This window comes from Zootoca vivipara, chromosome 6, assembly GCF_965207765.1.
Source record: "Zootoca vivipara chromosome 6, rZooViv2.hap1.1, whole genome shotgun sequence".
Taxonomy (NCBI): domain Eukaryota; kingdom Metazoa; phylum Chordata; class Lepidosauria; order Squamata; family Lacertidae; genus Zootoca; species Zootoca vivipara.
The window spans coordinates 88,081,466-88,098,863 of record NC_142589.1 but is presented as its reverse complement, the minus strand read 5'-3'; the positions used below and the strand labels follow the sequence as shown (position 1 = coordinate 88,098,863).

Below are 17,398 nucleotides of genomic sequence, written 5' to 3'. Positions count from 1 at the left end.
GCGGGAGGTGGGCGTTGAAGAGGAGAGGGGAGGGGGAAAAGGGTGCAGAACTTCTCTTGATCTAATTTGCAAACCAATTCTCTCCACCCCTCTGGGGCGCCCGCGATGCTGGTGCTGAAAAAGAAGCCAGCCGGGCCACCGGCCCCTCCCTTATTGGTTCTCAGAACCCTGCAGCCCCCTCCTCCTCCTGCCGCTGATTGTGTGTGCACGTCCTCACGTAGGCCGCCGGTGCTCGCTTTACCATCCAGCCCAGTACGAGTGGAGGAGGAGGGCCCAGAAGAGGGCGTGTCCCGTGGGCTACCTTAAGCCTCGCCCTCTACCCAATCTGAAGCGGAGTTTGCCACTGACCTCCTTCCTCCGCCTTCCTCATTGGTTCTGCGGCTCAACCAATGCCGGAGTCGGAGAGAGGAAAAAAAAGAAAAGGCTCGAGAGCTCTTGCTATTGGGTTGACCGGTAAAAAAAGAAAGGGCGTGGCTTGAAGAAGAACGAGAAGGAGGCGTGGCCAACCGTGGTGGTGTTTCCCCCTCCTTCCCCCGGAGTTGGTCCTCGCGCCTGCCCTTCAATCGCCAGCGGCCAGCCAATCTCGCGCGCGGCGGAGGGCGGGAGCTCCTCGGCCGTTGGAGGAGGAGAAGATTGGCAACGGCCGCTCGCGGAGGCGCCCCTCCCCCCCATCCCTCAGCCCCAACTGTTTCACCCCCGAAGCTGCCTCCGAGGGAGACGAGTTGGAGGCCGCTGGGGCGGCGCCTTGCGACAGCAGCAGCAGGAGCGTCGTCATCGTTGCCAGCACCGGCCGCTCCGGGAAGGCCGAGGGCCAAGAGTGTTGGCGAGTGTGGTAAGGGCCTTGCGAAGGCGGCTGGGGGGGGTGGAGGTGTTGATGTGGCTGTCGTTCTTTATCATGACGGAAGGAGGAGGGGGGTGTTACCGCTTTATTATTTTACCTCAGGGAAAGGGGGCCGGGCCTGCAGAGGGGGGGAGGGGATTCCGCCGCCGCCCGCGTCCCTCCTCGGAACGGAAGCCCCGCCTCAGCGCCGTGCGTAGGTCCTTCTGTGAGGGAGGCGGTCGTGGTCGCTCGTTCTTTTTACCTCAGGGGGAAGGGGCGCAGGTACCGCTTCCCTCGTGGGACGCCCCCCCCTCAAATCATAAGTTTTGGGTGAGCTGGGAGGGGGAAATCAATGTCGAAAGTCAAAACCCCCAAACACTGCCCTGCCTTCCCCCCTACTTTGGAAATAAAACATACCGGCATGTGAGACAGAAGTGGATTTGCAGCACTGGGTCACGCTCTGGCGTGACTAGAAGACCCGCTTGCCTCTTTGTATTGTTTGTGGGGTGTTTTGAGGGTTGTATGTATTTCCAATGCTGGAGGGGAGAGTTCAGGGGTCAGGTCAATAGCAGGTCAATAGATACACGCCTACACACACATATAAATAAGAGGGGAATTGCATGCACAAACCCATGCACACATACGGTATATAAATAGGAGGCAAATTGCATGCACACACACATGCACACGCAACACATAAATAGGCAAATTGCATGCACAAACACATGCACACACATATATAAATAGGAGGCAAATTGCATGCACGCACACACACATGCACACACACATAAATAAGAGGCAAATTGCATGCACAAACATGCACACGCACACATAAATAAGAGGCAAATTGCATACACAAACACATGCACACATATAGCAGGGATATACACACCCACATATAAATAAAAGGGAAACTGAATACACAAACACACACACATATATATTAGGGATACACACACACACACATATCCCTATACACACACCAAAACAACCCACACATATATAATAGGCAAATATATACTAATACATACACATTTATGTACTGTATAAATATAATAGTGTATTATTGAATCCCAAGTGTCTCAACTTACTGCCTCTGCCTCAACACACACATTAAACACACATTAAACCAAGTCCTACTCTACCCACCAAATTATTTATTGAATTTATTGGTTGCTTTTTTTCTTTTTTCTTTCTTTTAACCTGGGTAACTCAAGTGTCTTAACCTGTCCTGTTCACTTCAGGGGGTCTGCTCTGAATGGAATTTAGCTGGACACAGGTGTTATATAATAATAAGTTTTATCCAGTGTTAGTCAGTGTAGACCAGGCATCCCTAAACTGTGGCCCTCCAGATGTTTTGGCCTACAACTCCCATGATCCCTAGCTAACAGGACCAGTGGTCGGGGAAGATGGGAACTGTAGTCCAAAACATCTGGAGGGCCGAAGTTTGGGGATGCCTGGTGTAGACCCGGGGAAATGAATGAATGTTACTAGCTTTTGGCCTATCATTTCGATTGGTCTGAGTGAAACTTGGATATGTATAAAACACGATGAATAGAGTGCATCATAGTTGTAGTGGAGACTTACTGAAATAAGCGAAGATGGCTAACTTTGGTTCTTTAATAGTAGTCCTAGTCTGAGTAGAAAAGTTTGTTAGAAGTTAATGGTTTAAATGGTAATTGGTTTTTTTATGGGTTGTATCCACTCATATTCGGAGCAGACCCACTGAAATTAAAAAGCATGACTAATTTGGATCAGTTAATTTCAGTGAGTCTCCTTTGACAAACACTGGCTACCTTGGCCTGAAAAGCGAGTTGAGCGCTGCACCCCATAATCGTCTTTGACTGGACTTAACTGTCCAGGGTCCTTTACCTTTTTACCTTATTCATAATACAGTAATTGTATTTGAGATTGTTACTCTTTTTCAAGTTGCCTGTGGGGCTTTTTGTCTTTACTGTTAGTGTGGTGAATGTAAATCTGGTAATATATTATATAAATTGATGATGATAGTAGTCTATATTGTGTTGTTTTAGTTTTGTTCTAAAAGTATCAGCTATTTGTGTGTAATTTTTTTTTGCTGTTTTGTACATTGTACAAGGCAATTAATAAAACAACAATGATGATAATAAATTGGAGAGAGAGGAACCACAAGATTCTTGTCTTTGTGTAGCAGGAGCAACAGGCTTAATCTGGGGACCTCCTCTTCTGTACTATTATAAAAAGAGTTTACAGCAGTTTGTCTTACTTGGGGACGGGGAGGTAGGAAAGCCTGCTCACAATGGTATGACACTACTGTACAGTATGTACTATAACCAAAAGATACCCCTCTTCTCCTTTCTCACCTGGATGTTATTACATAAATGACTGAAAGAGAAAGCAACTTCACAACTTTCTTTCTCACTGAAGTGTGGTCAACAAGTACCTGCTGGGTGCTATCTGGGAGCTGCATTTGAGATTTGCCAGGCACCAGGTGCATTTTGCACCTGGTTATTGACCACTTGCGATCAAGTGAAGGTGCCAGGATGGCGCCTGACATCTCCACTATCTGGAGGTGTACTGTATGCCTAGGGATCACTGGATCTTGACTGTTTTCACACATTAATACCACATCCTATAGAATTCTATCAGTTATATTTTATCTGCACAATCAGAATGAATTTTAGGAACTAAAAAGTCATATTGAAAAATATGCCTTAGGAGCCATTTGGCACTTGGCTTTTATATCTGAGTTTCTAACACTGCTTTTAGCCACTGACAAATTTATCTTCTATTAATTTGTCCAATCCCCCTTTGACATCTTCAAAGTGACTGCCCACTAAATGTGGCAGCTGGTTTCTCTTCAGATGTACATGCAATAAATAAGTTCTTCTGCTTACCTGCTTCAGAAAGCTGGAGGTTGGGCTGTGTGATATGTCAATATATCGTCCAAAACTGGTTTGAAGTCCATATCATAATGTTGGTTTCGTAATTTTTGACCTGGCAATATATCACAAATGTGTGTGTGTGATGCAAAAATCACAATGTGGGAAAAACTGTGAAGCCAACCAATGCTTCTCTTGATTCCTGCAGTCCCTGTTAACTGCCGGCTCAGCTCTCCCCATCTCATTCAGGGGGCAGCAATTCACAAGAGCAGGCACCGGCAAAAATAATGATGCAGGAAAAATTGTGAAGCCAGTCAATGCCACTACATAGTTCCATCCTTATTTCAGACATTGTGATATATAGGTGAAACTCGGAAAATTAGAATATCATCGAAAAGTGCATTTATTTCAGTAATGCAACTTAAAAGGTGAAACCAATATATGAGATAGATGCATGACATGCAAAGCAAGATATGTCAAGCTTTTATTTGTTGTAATTATTTGTCCTTAGGCGGATCAATTATAAATGGAATGTAATTAATGAACTGTAATAACGATGTTTATTTTTGTATTATTGTAACTGCCGGTATTTGTTTTATTACTGTGGAATTTCCAAAAGAAAGTATTTGTAAAAATTAAAATAAAAATAAAAAATAATAAGTTGCATTACTGAAATAAATGCACTTTTCGATGATGTTCTAATTTTCTGAGTTTCACCTGTATAGTATTGGTATATCGTGATGTTTAGCTGGTGATATATTGCAATGTTGAAAACCAGTTATTGCCCAGCCCTACTGGAGGGACCAACCAGATAGAGATGTCAGTCGCTAGCTAACCTGGCATCGAGAGATCTCCACGTGATTGTAATTAGACCACACCAGTTGCAAAACGTGCCTGGTTTCTAATGCTGCTGCCAGTTCAGCAACTCAAGTATAACTCTGAGCCACAAGACAATTGACAGGCAAATGAGCAAGCAACAACTTTTGAGATAAATGAAGGAACAGTGGGAGAAAGTTAATTCTTAGACACCTTAGATAATGTGACATATTTTAGTAAGATCCAGGTTGGCACTTTAAGAGCAGCAAAATACATCCTGCTCTCAGTATGTAATTGATGCAAGCCCTTCAAAAGCCATACTCCTGAGGTGTAAACTTTGAGCCTAATTATGGCCAACTACAGTACCAGTAAATGCCAGCATCCAGTTTACTGTAACACAGTAGAGCATCCGACTAGAAAAATATTGCTAACTACACAGCTGCTGCTGTTAATGAACAAATAAAAAGGAAGAGAGAGCACACAAGCATATCCAGTGTGGTTAGATATAGCAAGTGTTTTTGTTTTCTTATAGTGTAAGACTTGCATTTTTGCAAAAAAAAAAGAAAAAAAAAGGACGCTCATCCATTAAAAAAACACGTTTTGCTTTATATATATTGAAGCAAATGCTTTGTAGAATATGAAAGCATTCTGTTTGGAGTTCTGTGTGTAGAAGTGAAGGTCACTTTGCTGATATGACGAAAAAGATCCAGCAAAGTTTCCCATAGGGCAACTTGACCTAGTCAGAAGGCCAGATCCAGAAATGGCCAGCCTTCCACAGACCACTTTGACAAGTGGATGGAGTCCATTGCAGGTGATTTGAACTTCAATTAACAAAAGAAACATTTGTTCCCAATTCTTCCTTTGAAGCCCTAGCCTTAATTCATTTGCAACACCCAGGCTCTCTAGGGACCTTTGGTTGGCACACTTGTTTTTAAGTGTCAAGAAAGCAGTTAAGAACTTTTTTCATTTGCCAAATTTCTTAGTGTGGGTGAAATTTCTGCATTCCTATTTTTATCTTGGTATTGGTTTTCTTACCTGAAATTATTTTGGAATTTTGACTATTTTCTTTTGTTTACTGAACTTTTCGTAAGCCTCTGTGAGCTTAATTTATAAAGAAAATTTGAGTGTGCTTTATAGTATATATAGATGTAAATAGAAATAAAGTACAGATGGTCAGATAGGGAACTGACCAAAAAATCCTTCTATTACTTGCACAAGCACTGATGCACATTTTCAATAGCTGTACCTTTGCCTGAAGATCAATGCTTATATAATGGTAGAGCTAACATAAAGGTAAAGGTAAAGGTACCCCTGACCGTTCGGTCCAGTCACGGATGACTCTAGGGTTGCGCGCTCATCTTGCTCTGTAGGCCGAGGGAGCTGGTGTTTGTCCATAGACAGCTTCCGGGTCATGTGGCCAGCATAACTAAGACGCTTCTGGCGAATCAGAGCAGTGCACGGAAACGCTGTTTACTTCCCGCCGGAGCGGTACCTATTTATCTACTTGCACTTTGACGTGCTTTCTAACTGCTAGGTTGGCAGGAGCTGGGACCAAACAACGGGAGTTCACCCTGTCGCAAGGATTCAAACCGCCAACCTTCTGATCGGCAAGCCCTAGGCTCTGTGGTTTAGACCACAGCACCACTCGCATCCCAATGCGCCACCCGCTAACATACTGTGCACCAACTGCATGCTATGCATAGTGTAAAATGGTCAGGGCTCAATGTCTTGTTTGGTGGGTGGCAACAGAATTGCCAGGGTTGTTGTGGGAACATTTGTTGGCATTGTCTCTTGTTTCTACAGTTATATTTGTGCTTTTTACTTTGCTGCTGGGAATAGAATAGAACCATAGAGTTGGAGGGGACCCTGAGTATCATCTAGTCCAACCCCCTGCAATGCAAGGCTATGCAGTTGTCCCATACGGGATCAAAACTGCAACCTTGGCATTATCAGCACCACACTCTAACCAACTGAGCTAGTGTATAGTATTGTGACTGTTATTTATTTCGTTCATTTATGTACCACCTTTCCTCCAAGGAGCTCTTTTTAAAAAGAAGTGGTTTGATGATAGCTTCTTTAAAGGAGTCCATGGAAAATTCCTCAGAGAGGGGAGCATTCATTACCCCACAGAGTCTGTTGCTCAGCCCTTCCTGGCTTGCTTTTAAGAGCCAGGACGGGCAAGGATCAAGGTGGTCTGTTTCACTTGTCCAAGAAGCCTGTCCACATCCTTTGTGGTAACAGGTTGAAATTGATCCCATACAACTTGACCAGGCAGAGCTCTGGCACACTCCTGCCTTGGCCCTGCTACCACAGTGGCGTCTAGCTTTTTCCAAATCTTGAGTGATTATAGCTGCAAAAAACCTTGCAAAATTATTGCAAGTGATGCTTTTTGGACACAGATGGCAAAGGTGGTTCTTTTAGACCAGGCATGTCCAACAGGTAGATTGTGATCTACCAGTAGATCATTGGACATCTGCTGTAGATCACTGGTAGATAATTGGCTCCCCCCAAAGAAGCTGAACAACTGTGGCTCCCCTAAAAAAGCTCAACATTTTACCTTCTCCCTGAAAAAACTCAACAACTTTGACCCGAACCCCAAAAAAGAGGGTAGATCACTGCCAGTTTTTAACTCTGTGAGTAGATCACAGTCTCTTGGGAGTTTGCCACCCCTGTTTTAGACTATGAACAAGCTGAAAGAGTCTCCTGGACCTGTTTTCCGCAAATGCAATAGAGGTGGCGAAGAAAATCCTCTTTGCCATCACTATCGCCACTTGGTAGTCTCAACATGGAACTCTTAACTCTTGTTTGGTCCGATTTAGAGTGAGGAGTGGGTGTTTTTTTTTTGCCACCGCTGCTCTAGCCATCTCAGCAATTGTTTCATCACCCTCACCTTCGGGGAAAACTGCAGGGCCATTCAGGCTCCATATTAACTGTGTGGCTCTGAAGTGCCCTCTCCAATTGCATGGAATGTTGGCTCCATATTCCAGCGGGCCACCAGAGAATCAGCTGAGAGACCATCAATATGGAATAATATATCCCTCAACACTCTCTGGAAGCCATTTGGATCCATTAACTCGCAGAGGCAAACAATTCAAATTGGTCCCACCTCCCTGCGGAGGGGAAGGGTTGCAGAGAAATCTAGTTGCACCAGGAAATGATCTGACCCTGGCATTTATTTTCTTCCACTGGAACTTAATGTCAGATCATCCACAGAGGTAAACACCAGATCTAAGGCATGCCCATGGCTATGAGTAGGGCCAGATTTATTCAGGGACAGCGTGGATGTTAGAATCCCCTAGGACCATCAGACTAGATATCTCCAGGAGAACATCCAACACGACCTGAAGCAGCTCAGGGAGGGAATCCATTTTTTTTTTATAAAAAAAATACTCAGTTTTCCAATTTAATTATCCAATAAAGGCCACATTAAAGACATTCTGAATTATAAAATAATCAAACAGTCCAAATATTAAGCCAAATATTGCACACTTCTTCATACCAATGACAAACTTAGTTGGTCTCCAAGGTGCTACGGTACAGAAAGGAATTTTTTATTTTGTTTTAACTACAGCAGACCAACACGGCTACCTACCTGTAACTAGAACAAAAGGGCAAGATACACATTTACCGCATTTATGATAACCCATTGGGCTGGAACTACGGTAGTGGGAAAACGTGTCAATGTAAGGTCAGAATGGACCAGCCATTCTGTTGGCTAGGGCCCACTCCCGGGGCAGCCCTGACCTTCTCCCCTTAAAAACAAAATATATTATGCCAACTATAAAGTAAACCAGTAAACCAATAGAAAATAATGATAAAAAGAAACAATTTACAGTTATACACAAATTAAAATTACCCCAACCAACCCCCAACCCAATAAAAACAAAACAAAAGAACCAAAATTTAAAGCCCCACAGATTAAAAGCTGTTTAAAAACATTTAAAAACCTTTTCGGCAGCTGGAGCAGTAAAACCAATAGCAGCCCCTAAACCCAAGAGTTCGTTGAAGTGAGTCTGGGCCCTGCCCAGATGGAAAGGGCCTTGCAGCAGGGAGCAGGTCCTTCAGCACTCACAGTAGCAGATGCTACTCTGGCCTTCCAGGAGCCTCTTGTAGCTGGTGTGTGTGAGTCTGGGCCACACACCCTAGGCTAGGTAGAAAGGACCTTGCAGCAGGGAGCCGGTCCTCCAGCACTCAACTGTTCTTCCATCTGGTGGGCAGGGAGGGCTCATGCCTCAATCTAAAGTGGTTTGTGTTACCAATATCCATAGCTGCCAAGTCTCCCGTTTTTCGCGGGAAAGCCCCGGATTTTAATCAGTTCCCCACTGTTATCCCGAATAGAAAAAAATCCCAGAAATCCCCCGGATTTCCTACCCACCAGGGAGGTTCCATTTCGGGTGTCGCTCTGCCCATGTCTGGGCACCGGAAATCGGGCAGAGCGGCACTGGAAGTTGCTTCTATGCATGTCCAGACATGTGTAGAAGTGACTTCCGCTGCTGCACCGCTGCTGATCCCGCATTTTTCAACGGGAGACTTGGCAGCTATGCCAATATCACCACTTTTCTCTTTTGTTTGACTTTCTTTTTGAAGAGGCAGAGGGGCAAAGGGGGGAGGAAATACTGGGAGGGAAGTTAGTCATTTCCAAAGGAAAGCAGAGAGTTGCAGTGGTTAAAGTGTTAGAGTAGGACCTGGGAGACCAAGGTAAATCCCCACTGACCCATGAAGCTCACTGGGTGTCCTTGGGCCAGTCATTCAACAATACAAACAACACAATATCAAATATAAACATACAACTGAACATCTCGCCACCAATAAGGAAAAAAGTCTGCAGCATCTCTATTATTATCAATGTGCACCTTTTTCTGAGTGGCTGGAGATAGTAGAGAGAGGAAGAATATACTGTACACTTTCAAGGACACAAGATGGAGAAGCACATTTGAACACTAAGCAACTCCTGTGGTGGAGACAGGGGCATGGTGTCTCTTATTGCTGCCTGGGGCGGGGGGGTGGGTGGCCCCACTGGACAGTGCACTCACACACTGGAGTCTGCCACTTCTGCCCTGGGTCAGGCCTGACCCCGGAGTGGAGCTGTGTTGGACCACCATGTGAGGAAGCTGACATCCATAGCTCCCTCATGTGCTGGAGCCCAGCGAAGGAGAGCTTGATCCAGGGTTGGTCCACATTTATACTGACCTAATAAAGCAGTCTGCAGTATACTGCAATCTACATTCTACACATTTTCAGGAGGACCATAGTGTAGGGTTAGAAATTAACTTTCTTCTTTCTTGAAGTTTGAATCCATTGCTCCATGTCCACTTCTCTGGAGCAGCAGAAAACAATCTTTCTCCCTCCTCCATATGACATCCTTTCATATATTTGAACATGGCTATCATATCACTCCTTAACCTTCTCTTCTCCAGGCTAAACATACCCAGCTCCCTAAGCCGTTCCTCATAAGGCATCGTTTCCAGGCCTTTGACCATTTTGGTTGCCCTCTTCTGGACACGTTCCAGCTTGTCCTTCTTGAACTGTGGTGCCCAGAACTGGACACAGTACTCCAGGTGAGGTCTGACCAGAGCAGAATACAGTGGTACTATTACTTCCCTAGATCTAGATGCTATACTCCTCTTGATGCAGCCCAGAATTGCATTGGCTTTTTTAGCTGCTGCATCACACTGCTGACTCATGTCAAGTCTGTGGTCTACCAAGACTCCTAGGTCCTTTTCACATGTACTGCTCTCAAGCCAGGTGTCATCCATCCTGTATTTGTGCCTTTCATTTTTTTTGCCCAAGTGTAGTACCTTACATTTCTCCTTGTTAAAATTCATCTTGTTTGCTTTGGCCCAGTTGTCTAATCTGTTAAGGTCATTTTGAAGTGTGATCCTGTCCTCTGAGGTATTAGCCACCGCTCCCAATTTGGTGTCGTCTGCAAACTTGCTCAGGATACCCTCAAGCCCATCATCCAAGTCATTGATAAAGATGTTGAATAAGACTGGGCCCAAGACCGAACCCTGTGGCACCCCACTAGTCACTACTCTCCAGGATGAGGAGGAGCCATTGATGAGCACCCTTTGGGTTCGGTCAGTCAGCCAGTTACAAATCCACTGAATGGTAGCATTGTCTAGCCCACATTTTACCAGCTTCTTTACAAGAATATCATGGGGCACCTTGTCAAAGGCCTTGCTGAAATCAAGATAGGCTACACCCACAGCGTTCCCTTCATCTACCAGGCTTGTAATTCTGTCAAAAAATGAGATCAGATTAGTCTGACATGACTTATTTTTCAGAAACCCATGCTGACTTTTAGTGATCACAGCGTTCCTTTCTAGGTGCTCACAGACCGTTTGCTTAATGATCTGCTCTAGAATCTTTCCTGGTATTGATGTGAGGCTGACTGGGCGGTAATTGTTTGGGTCCTCTCTTTCCCCCTTTTTGAAATTAGGGACAACAGTTGCCCTCCTCCAGTCTGCTGGAACTTTGCCTGTTCTCCAGGAATTTTCAAAGATTATTGCCAGTGGTTCTGAAATCACCTCTGCCAGTTCTTTTAATACTCTTGGACAGGCATGTCAAACCTGCGGCCCTCCAGATGTTTTGGCCTACAACTCCCATGATCCCTAGCTAGCAGGACCAGTGGTTGGGGAAGATGGGAATTGTAGTCCAAAACATCTGGAGGGCCGCAGGTTTGACATGCCTGCTCTTGGATGTAGATCATCTGGCCCTGGAGACTTGAATACATCTAAACTAGCCAAGTATTCTTGTACTACCTCCTTACTTATTCTGGGCTGTGTTTCCCCTGTTTGCTTTAGTAAACAAACAAACAAACAAACTGCAAAGCTCTTGCATGTGGTTTTAACCCACCCCCTCCTCTCCCTCTGCCCATAGGAGCCAACTCCTAGGGGCCAAGGGGTCTACACCATCCCAATAAAATATTTGAGGGGTCCACCCCTCCAAGTTGATGGGCATTGCCATTCAAATGGTGTGCATCCATGGCGTCATGTGGTCGATTATGCAGGGCAGTGCCTATTCCCCCATATTTTATTCAAGTTGGCACTCCTGCTTGTACCTCTCTGCCTTTGCGCTACTGTTCAGGAGACCCATTTTCGGCTTCACGTTTGGTTCCTGAATAGGAGAGAGATGGATTGACCCCCCCCCCTTATTTCAGAAGAGAAGGGATGTGTATGGGTGTGCTTTTAAGTAAATAGAGCTTTGCTGGGGGGGGGGAGAGGGGAGGGAATCAAAGCAGAGTGGGGAGGTTGTTTTGTTGTTGTTTCAACAAGTTTACTTTGTGAGTATTCCTTTCTTGTTTACATAATGAGGCGCTGGAAGGCTGCTTTAGAGAGTTTTAGGATCTCTCTTCCCCCAACCCCCATTATTTGGGAGGAATATTATTGAATATTAGGAGAATTATTGTGGCATTTTTAAGAAACACATTAAAGCCCTCTTTGTAAGTCTGACATCTCCTTGTTGTATTGTGAGGAAACTCTTTAATATCGGGGACCCATTGGCTGTATTTACACAAGAAAACACCCATCAAAGGAGAGAGGGTGGATGGTGCTTACATTAATCTTTTAATGTTTTAAGAGATTCTCAAATCCTGGATATTAAAATGCAAAATTCATCAACATTTACATAGTTTGCCATGGTAAATGTGGCTTGCCAGGTAACCTTTCATGTAACTTTTCATGTAACAGGATTTTGAAGGTGCAACTGTACAGGCAGTCCCGCAAAAAATGTTAAACTGTATTGTGAATGGAGAGGTACCGGTCAAAAATAATGAATTAGGTTGCAATGCCAATGCCATTTGCATGGGTGTAAGCCCTTTTGAATTCAGTAGGATCTATTTTTGTATAGAAATGGTTAGGATTGTGCTGTTAGGGCTGTCTTTCCAATAATGGGACTGCAGTACTTGCTGAAGCTGTGACATAACATATTGGGCTCTCTGTGTGTTGTGTGTGTGTTGTGTTGTGTTGTGTTGTGTGTAACAGGTATTTGTAAATACTTATGGTTGGCTACTGTTGCTGAGGCTGATTCCCATTTATATTTGTGGTGTCCGATTAAGAACTGCTATTAAAAATGTGATATTAACAATGTGTAACTGCTGTGAATTGTGTATTAGTTCATGCATTTAGAAAAAATAAATAGAAAGTGCTCTGCTGCATTGGGGGGGGGCACTGGTGACTACCCATTCTGTTTTTGCACCTGCAACCCAGGTTCCAGGAGCCATTTGGCTCCTAGCTCATACACCTCAGTTTCTAACACTGCCACAGTGTTCCCACTTAAAATTTAAAGAGGCTATTATAATAATATATTTACTGGATGTTACATCCAGCCCCCACACATAGGAAATTGGGAGTTCTTGGGGTATTTGGGAAACTTTAAGACGAACAAACACACATTTAGTCTTAATATAACTGTAGTATGCATGTGCGTATGATAGAAGCATAGTTTTGAAGCAGTTGATTTTTCAAGTGCATTCTTCTGTGCGCTTCACGTATGTGTGGAAGCATCGCTCTGGATACATACTTTTTGGGGTGCAAATGGCACCCCGGAACGGATCAGGTACATATCCAGATGTACCACTGTATATCGATTAAAGGACATGGAAGTACCACTACAGTTTGCAAACACGCACCCTCTGATGCTGAAGGGACTCTTGGCACTCAGCTGTTGTTGAATCAAGACCACCCAGGGACAACTGGGGGATTCCTGCATTGCAGGGGGTTGGGCTAGACGGCCCTTGAGGCCCCTTCCAACTCTACATTTCTGTGATATACATTAAGAAAAACTTTGTTAGACCTGTGAAAGACGGTCCTGAAAGTGATTTTAGTGTATATATATTGTTTTTACTTAGGTCTGGTTTTATGTCTCGTGCTTTCTGTAAACTGTTGAATATAAATTATATTTACTTTTCTCTGCCTATAGCTATCTTGTAAATGAAGAGAAGAGAAAAACAAAAGAAACAAACATAAATGTTAAATTTTAGTATTTTGATTGAAATATATTTAGTACAAAGTATTTCAATATGTCGCAAACTTATCCCATCATTAAATCCTAGGATGGGGAAGTAAGTATTGCAAAAGGATTATACCATAATGGAAACAAGAAAATAAAGAGGTTAGCTTATGTCTTTTTCCTGCCTGCACAGGAAAAATTGAAAATTTTCATGGAGGGATTCTTAACTTTATGCAATGCGGTTTATCTGTGTCCTGTAGTCCAAGAATAGGTGGTTAAGGATATTTGCCTGGCTATTGGAATAGCATGCCCCCCCCCCCAAGCAGCTGAACTTTAAATAATTTGCTATTTCATAAATGGAATTACCGTATATATAGTTTATATACAATTTATATAGTTGGGTGAAGATTTTATTTTAAATCCAGGTTTCTTGATGTAGTTAAAGATTATTGTAAGATGACCTCTTTGAAGATGAATTTATGAAGCATTTTAGATAATCCCCCCCCCCCTTATACAATTGCTTATTCTCTTCTCACAGCTGTTTACTTGCTAGCATTCATCTGCAGTAAAGCTCTGAATCTGGGTCAGTATGTCACACCCACTGTTGGAGAGCCTGAAAGCATGTCCTGTGACCAGGAGTGCAAATAAGTTGAGTTTAGAGAGGCAGTACAATACAATAATGGCTTTTAGACTAGCTTGTAGCGCTGAACAGAAAATGGTTGCATTTGTATATTGTCAAAATGTGGAGGAAGAGAAAGAGACTGAATGAATCAATCACTGAAGAATATAATTGCAGGACTGTAATAATTGCAGGACTGTAACTCGAAGCTACGAACATGAGTTTGACCAAACTGCGGGAGGCAGTGCAAGACAGGAGTGCCTGGCGTGCTATGGTCCATGGGGTCACGAAGAGTCGGACACGACTAAACGACTAAACAACAACAAAATTTTTATGGTAGCGGGTTTTTTGGGGGGAGGACTGTTTATGTAACCAACAGTGGCATTAATTTTGTCATGTGTTTGCTACCACCTCTCCCACTCCCCCGCTCTAAAAATAGGTGAAGTAAATTTGACTTTGCTCATGTGCACAGTTAGGGAAGGAGGTCTGTGCAGCGGCGTAGCGAGGCGCCACGACACCCGGGGTGACAAATTGCCATGCACCCGGTTGGGGCGGTGTCGCTACGTAACAACGCATGCATGTTATGTAACGATGCATGTGTCGTTACGTGGCGGGGTATCGTCACGCGCCTCGCTCCAGCTACAAACTCCAGGTAAAAAGCCCGCTCAGCGTGGCGCACTTGCCGCACTGAGCGGGCTTTTTACCTGCAGTTTGTAGCTTGAGCGAGGCGCGCGGCTTTGGAGGCGCTGATCATGGGGTGGGGGCACAGCCCCGAGTGACACCCCCTCCAGGGCGGTGACCGGGGCGTACCGCCCCCCCACCCCCGCCTGCTCCACCCCTGGGTCTGTGTTGTTGAGGATGATATTTTGGTGCTTTAACTGTCTGTGTTTACAACTAAATCAAAGCTATTTACATATTTGTCTCAAGCAGCATATCTCACTAGCGGTTTTTAGTGTGTAAAACTCTAATTTGCTTTTCTTTCAAAATATAAACCTATACACATATGAAACATAAGTAAAGGTAAAAAACAGTAAAGGACCCCTGGACGGTTGTCCAGTCAAATTCGATTATAGGGTGCAGCACTCATCTCTGCTTTCAGGCTGAGAGAGCTGGCGTTTGTCTGAAGACGGCTTTCCGGGTCATGTAGCCAGCATGACTAAACCTCTTCTGGTGCAACGGGACACCTTGATGGAAGCCAGAGCACACAGAAACGCCATTTAACTTCCTGCCACAGTGGTACCTATTTATCTACTCATGCTGGTATGCTTTCGAACTGCTAGGTTGGCAGGAGCTCACCCCATTGTGTGGATTCAAACTGCCGACCTTACAATCAGTAAGCCCAAGAGGCTTGGTGGTTTAGACCACAGCACCACGCATCCCATACAGGAAACATAAAGATGTTTGTCAGGCTTTCCCCATGTCCAAAATACCCAAAATCCAATCCATTAGGTGTACCTGCCTAGCTTCCCTGCACAAATGCTTTGTCACCCACTGTTGCATATGCACCTATCAATTTCACATCTTTTCTACTGAATGCGCCATCCCCTCTAGCTTCTATAGTGGGATGGGTTCAGATATATTGCTAAACCATAGTTTACCGTTACAATAACAAATCTCAGGCTCGTATGCTTCCTCTGCATGGCTGTGAGGGACTTGCAAGTTCTCACTTCTGTTTTTAATTAACCACACCCTGTCATGTCAGCTGAACCTGAAAAAGTGTCAGTGGTTTTAAGTATGTTATGTTGAAGGAAGCCAAGCTCAAACCATAGCTTAAGAAGTTGGGATGATTTTGGGTTGTTTGTTGATTCAACAAACAATAGTTAAGATTAGATATAGTTAAGTTTTCAAGCATAGAGCAGCTAAACTCTGGTTAAACTAAGATGGAAGCCAAAGCTTCTTATCTTCATAATGACCATTGGTAGTGCCAATAAAAGAGGCATACAAGAAGACATTCAAATTATATAGCAGTGTTCCTAAAGTGGTGAGCAAGAGACAACAGCAGGAGGATTTAAGATGTAAAACAGATATTGGTACCTGGTGTGCCACATTTATCACCGCTATGAACTTGGAGATTTCTGGGATCGATCACAGGCTCCTCCTTCCTCCTTCTGAAGCCAGCTTACCTTGTGATGGAGTGAGAGAGAGGTGGAGTAAGGGCTTGGGGAAGCTGACATGAAGTCAGCTGAGATTTAAAGCAACAGTAGGGGAAAGACTGAGAAGCCCGGGCCGGCACTCTGACTGGCTCCTCAGATCTGTGTAAACTAATATAAAAATGTACAGTAGTTTGGCTTTTCTCACTTGTTTAGTTACTTGTCCATCTAACAACTATTTGGATCTGTCATGATGCTATCCAAACATAACTTCTGTATCTGTGAAATAAAGTTCCATTTATTTATTTAAGATTACTTCAGAGGGTGGTAGGTCACTGCCAGTTTTTTTTTATATTGGATTGAAGATCACACCCTACTTTGTCAGTTGTCATTACAATAAGAGGTCTGAAAATAGTTTATTGTAAGAAAATGCTAGTCAGATTGAAGATATCAGTAGCCCCCTATTTCTCAAGCATGTGCAGGAATCCAAAGATGTAGCTTTTCTAGAATGTGGGCAGATTTTTTTTTTTCCTGGATCCCCCTCCAGTGTTTAATGTTTCCTTATTCAAAAAAACAAACAAACATTTGCTAGCTTCATTAGCAACAGTGAATGGATTGCAATTGCAAATACAGGATTAGGCAAACTTGGCAGTTTTAGAGTTTTTGGCTTTGTTTTCTGAATACAAGTTAAAACAAACATTCTAAATGAGATCACACTGTAGAGCAGGGGTGTCAAACTCAAATTCATCGGGGGCCGCATCAGCAGTTTGGTCACCCTCAAAGGGCCGGTTGTATCTGTAGGACTATGTGTCCACTCTTTATTATCATAAATTATTGTCACTGCATTCAATTATTACTTTTTTTTGTAATAATGTAAGTAATAACTAGCTCTGAAAGCAGAAACATAGTCAGAATAATGGCAAGTAGATATTCAAATGTACAATTATTGTACAATTTATTGAAAAATGATTTTTGGTAACTGCACTGGGTGGTGGAGGCTCGCTAGGGTTTCATGCAGGAGCTTTGCAGAGCTACTGGTACCTGGAGATGCTGGGGTCCTTCTGCATGCAGGACAGATGTTCTGCCAGTGAGCCACCACCCTTCACCAAAGGGACTGGCTGAGGTTGACTCACTGGAGCTGCTCTCCTGGTTCCAGGGTTTAAGGGCCAGAAGTATAAAGCAGCATCCTATGTTTCTGAGGAGAGGGAGAGGGAGGGGAGGGGAGGGGAGGGAGGGAGGAAGG

The 17,398-nt window shown here is 43.9% G+C and overlaps 1 protein-coding gene across 2 annotated transcripts in view; it reads left to right on the top strand.

Annotated features, from left to right (window-relative positions):
• Positions 1 to 473: 473 nt before the first annotated feature.
• KDM4B (lysine demethylase 4B) overlaps positions 474 to 17,398 on the top strand; it is a 194,247-nt gene continuing 177,322 nt past the window's right edge. The window contains exon 1 of one of the 2 annotated variants that reach the window (XM_035119112.3): positions 474 to 832. The gene's annotated coding sequence lies outside the window, so the exon portion shown is untranslated. The remainder of the gene's footprint in view (positions 833 to 17,398) is intronic. The other variant, XM_035119108.3, reaches the window with a different exon arrangement.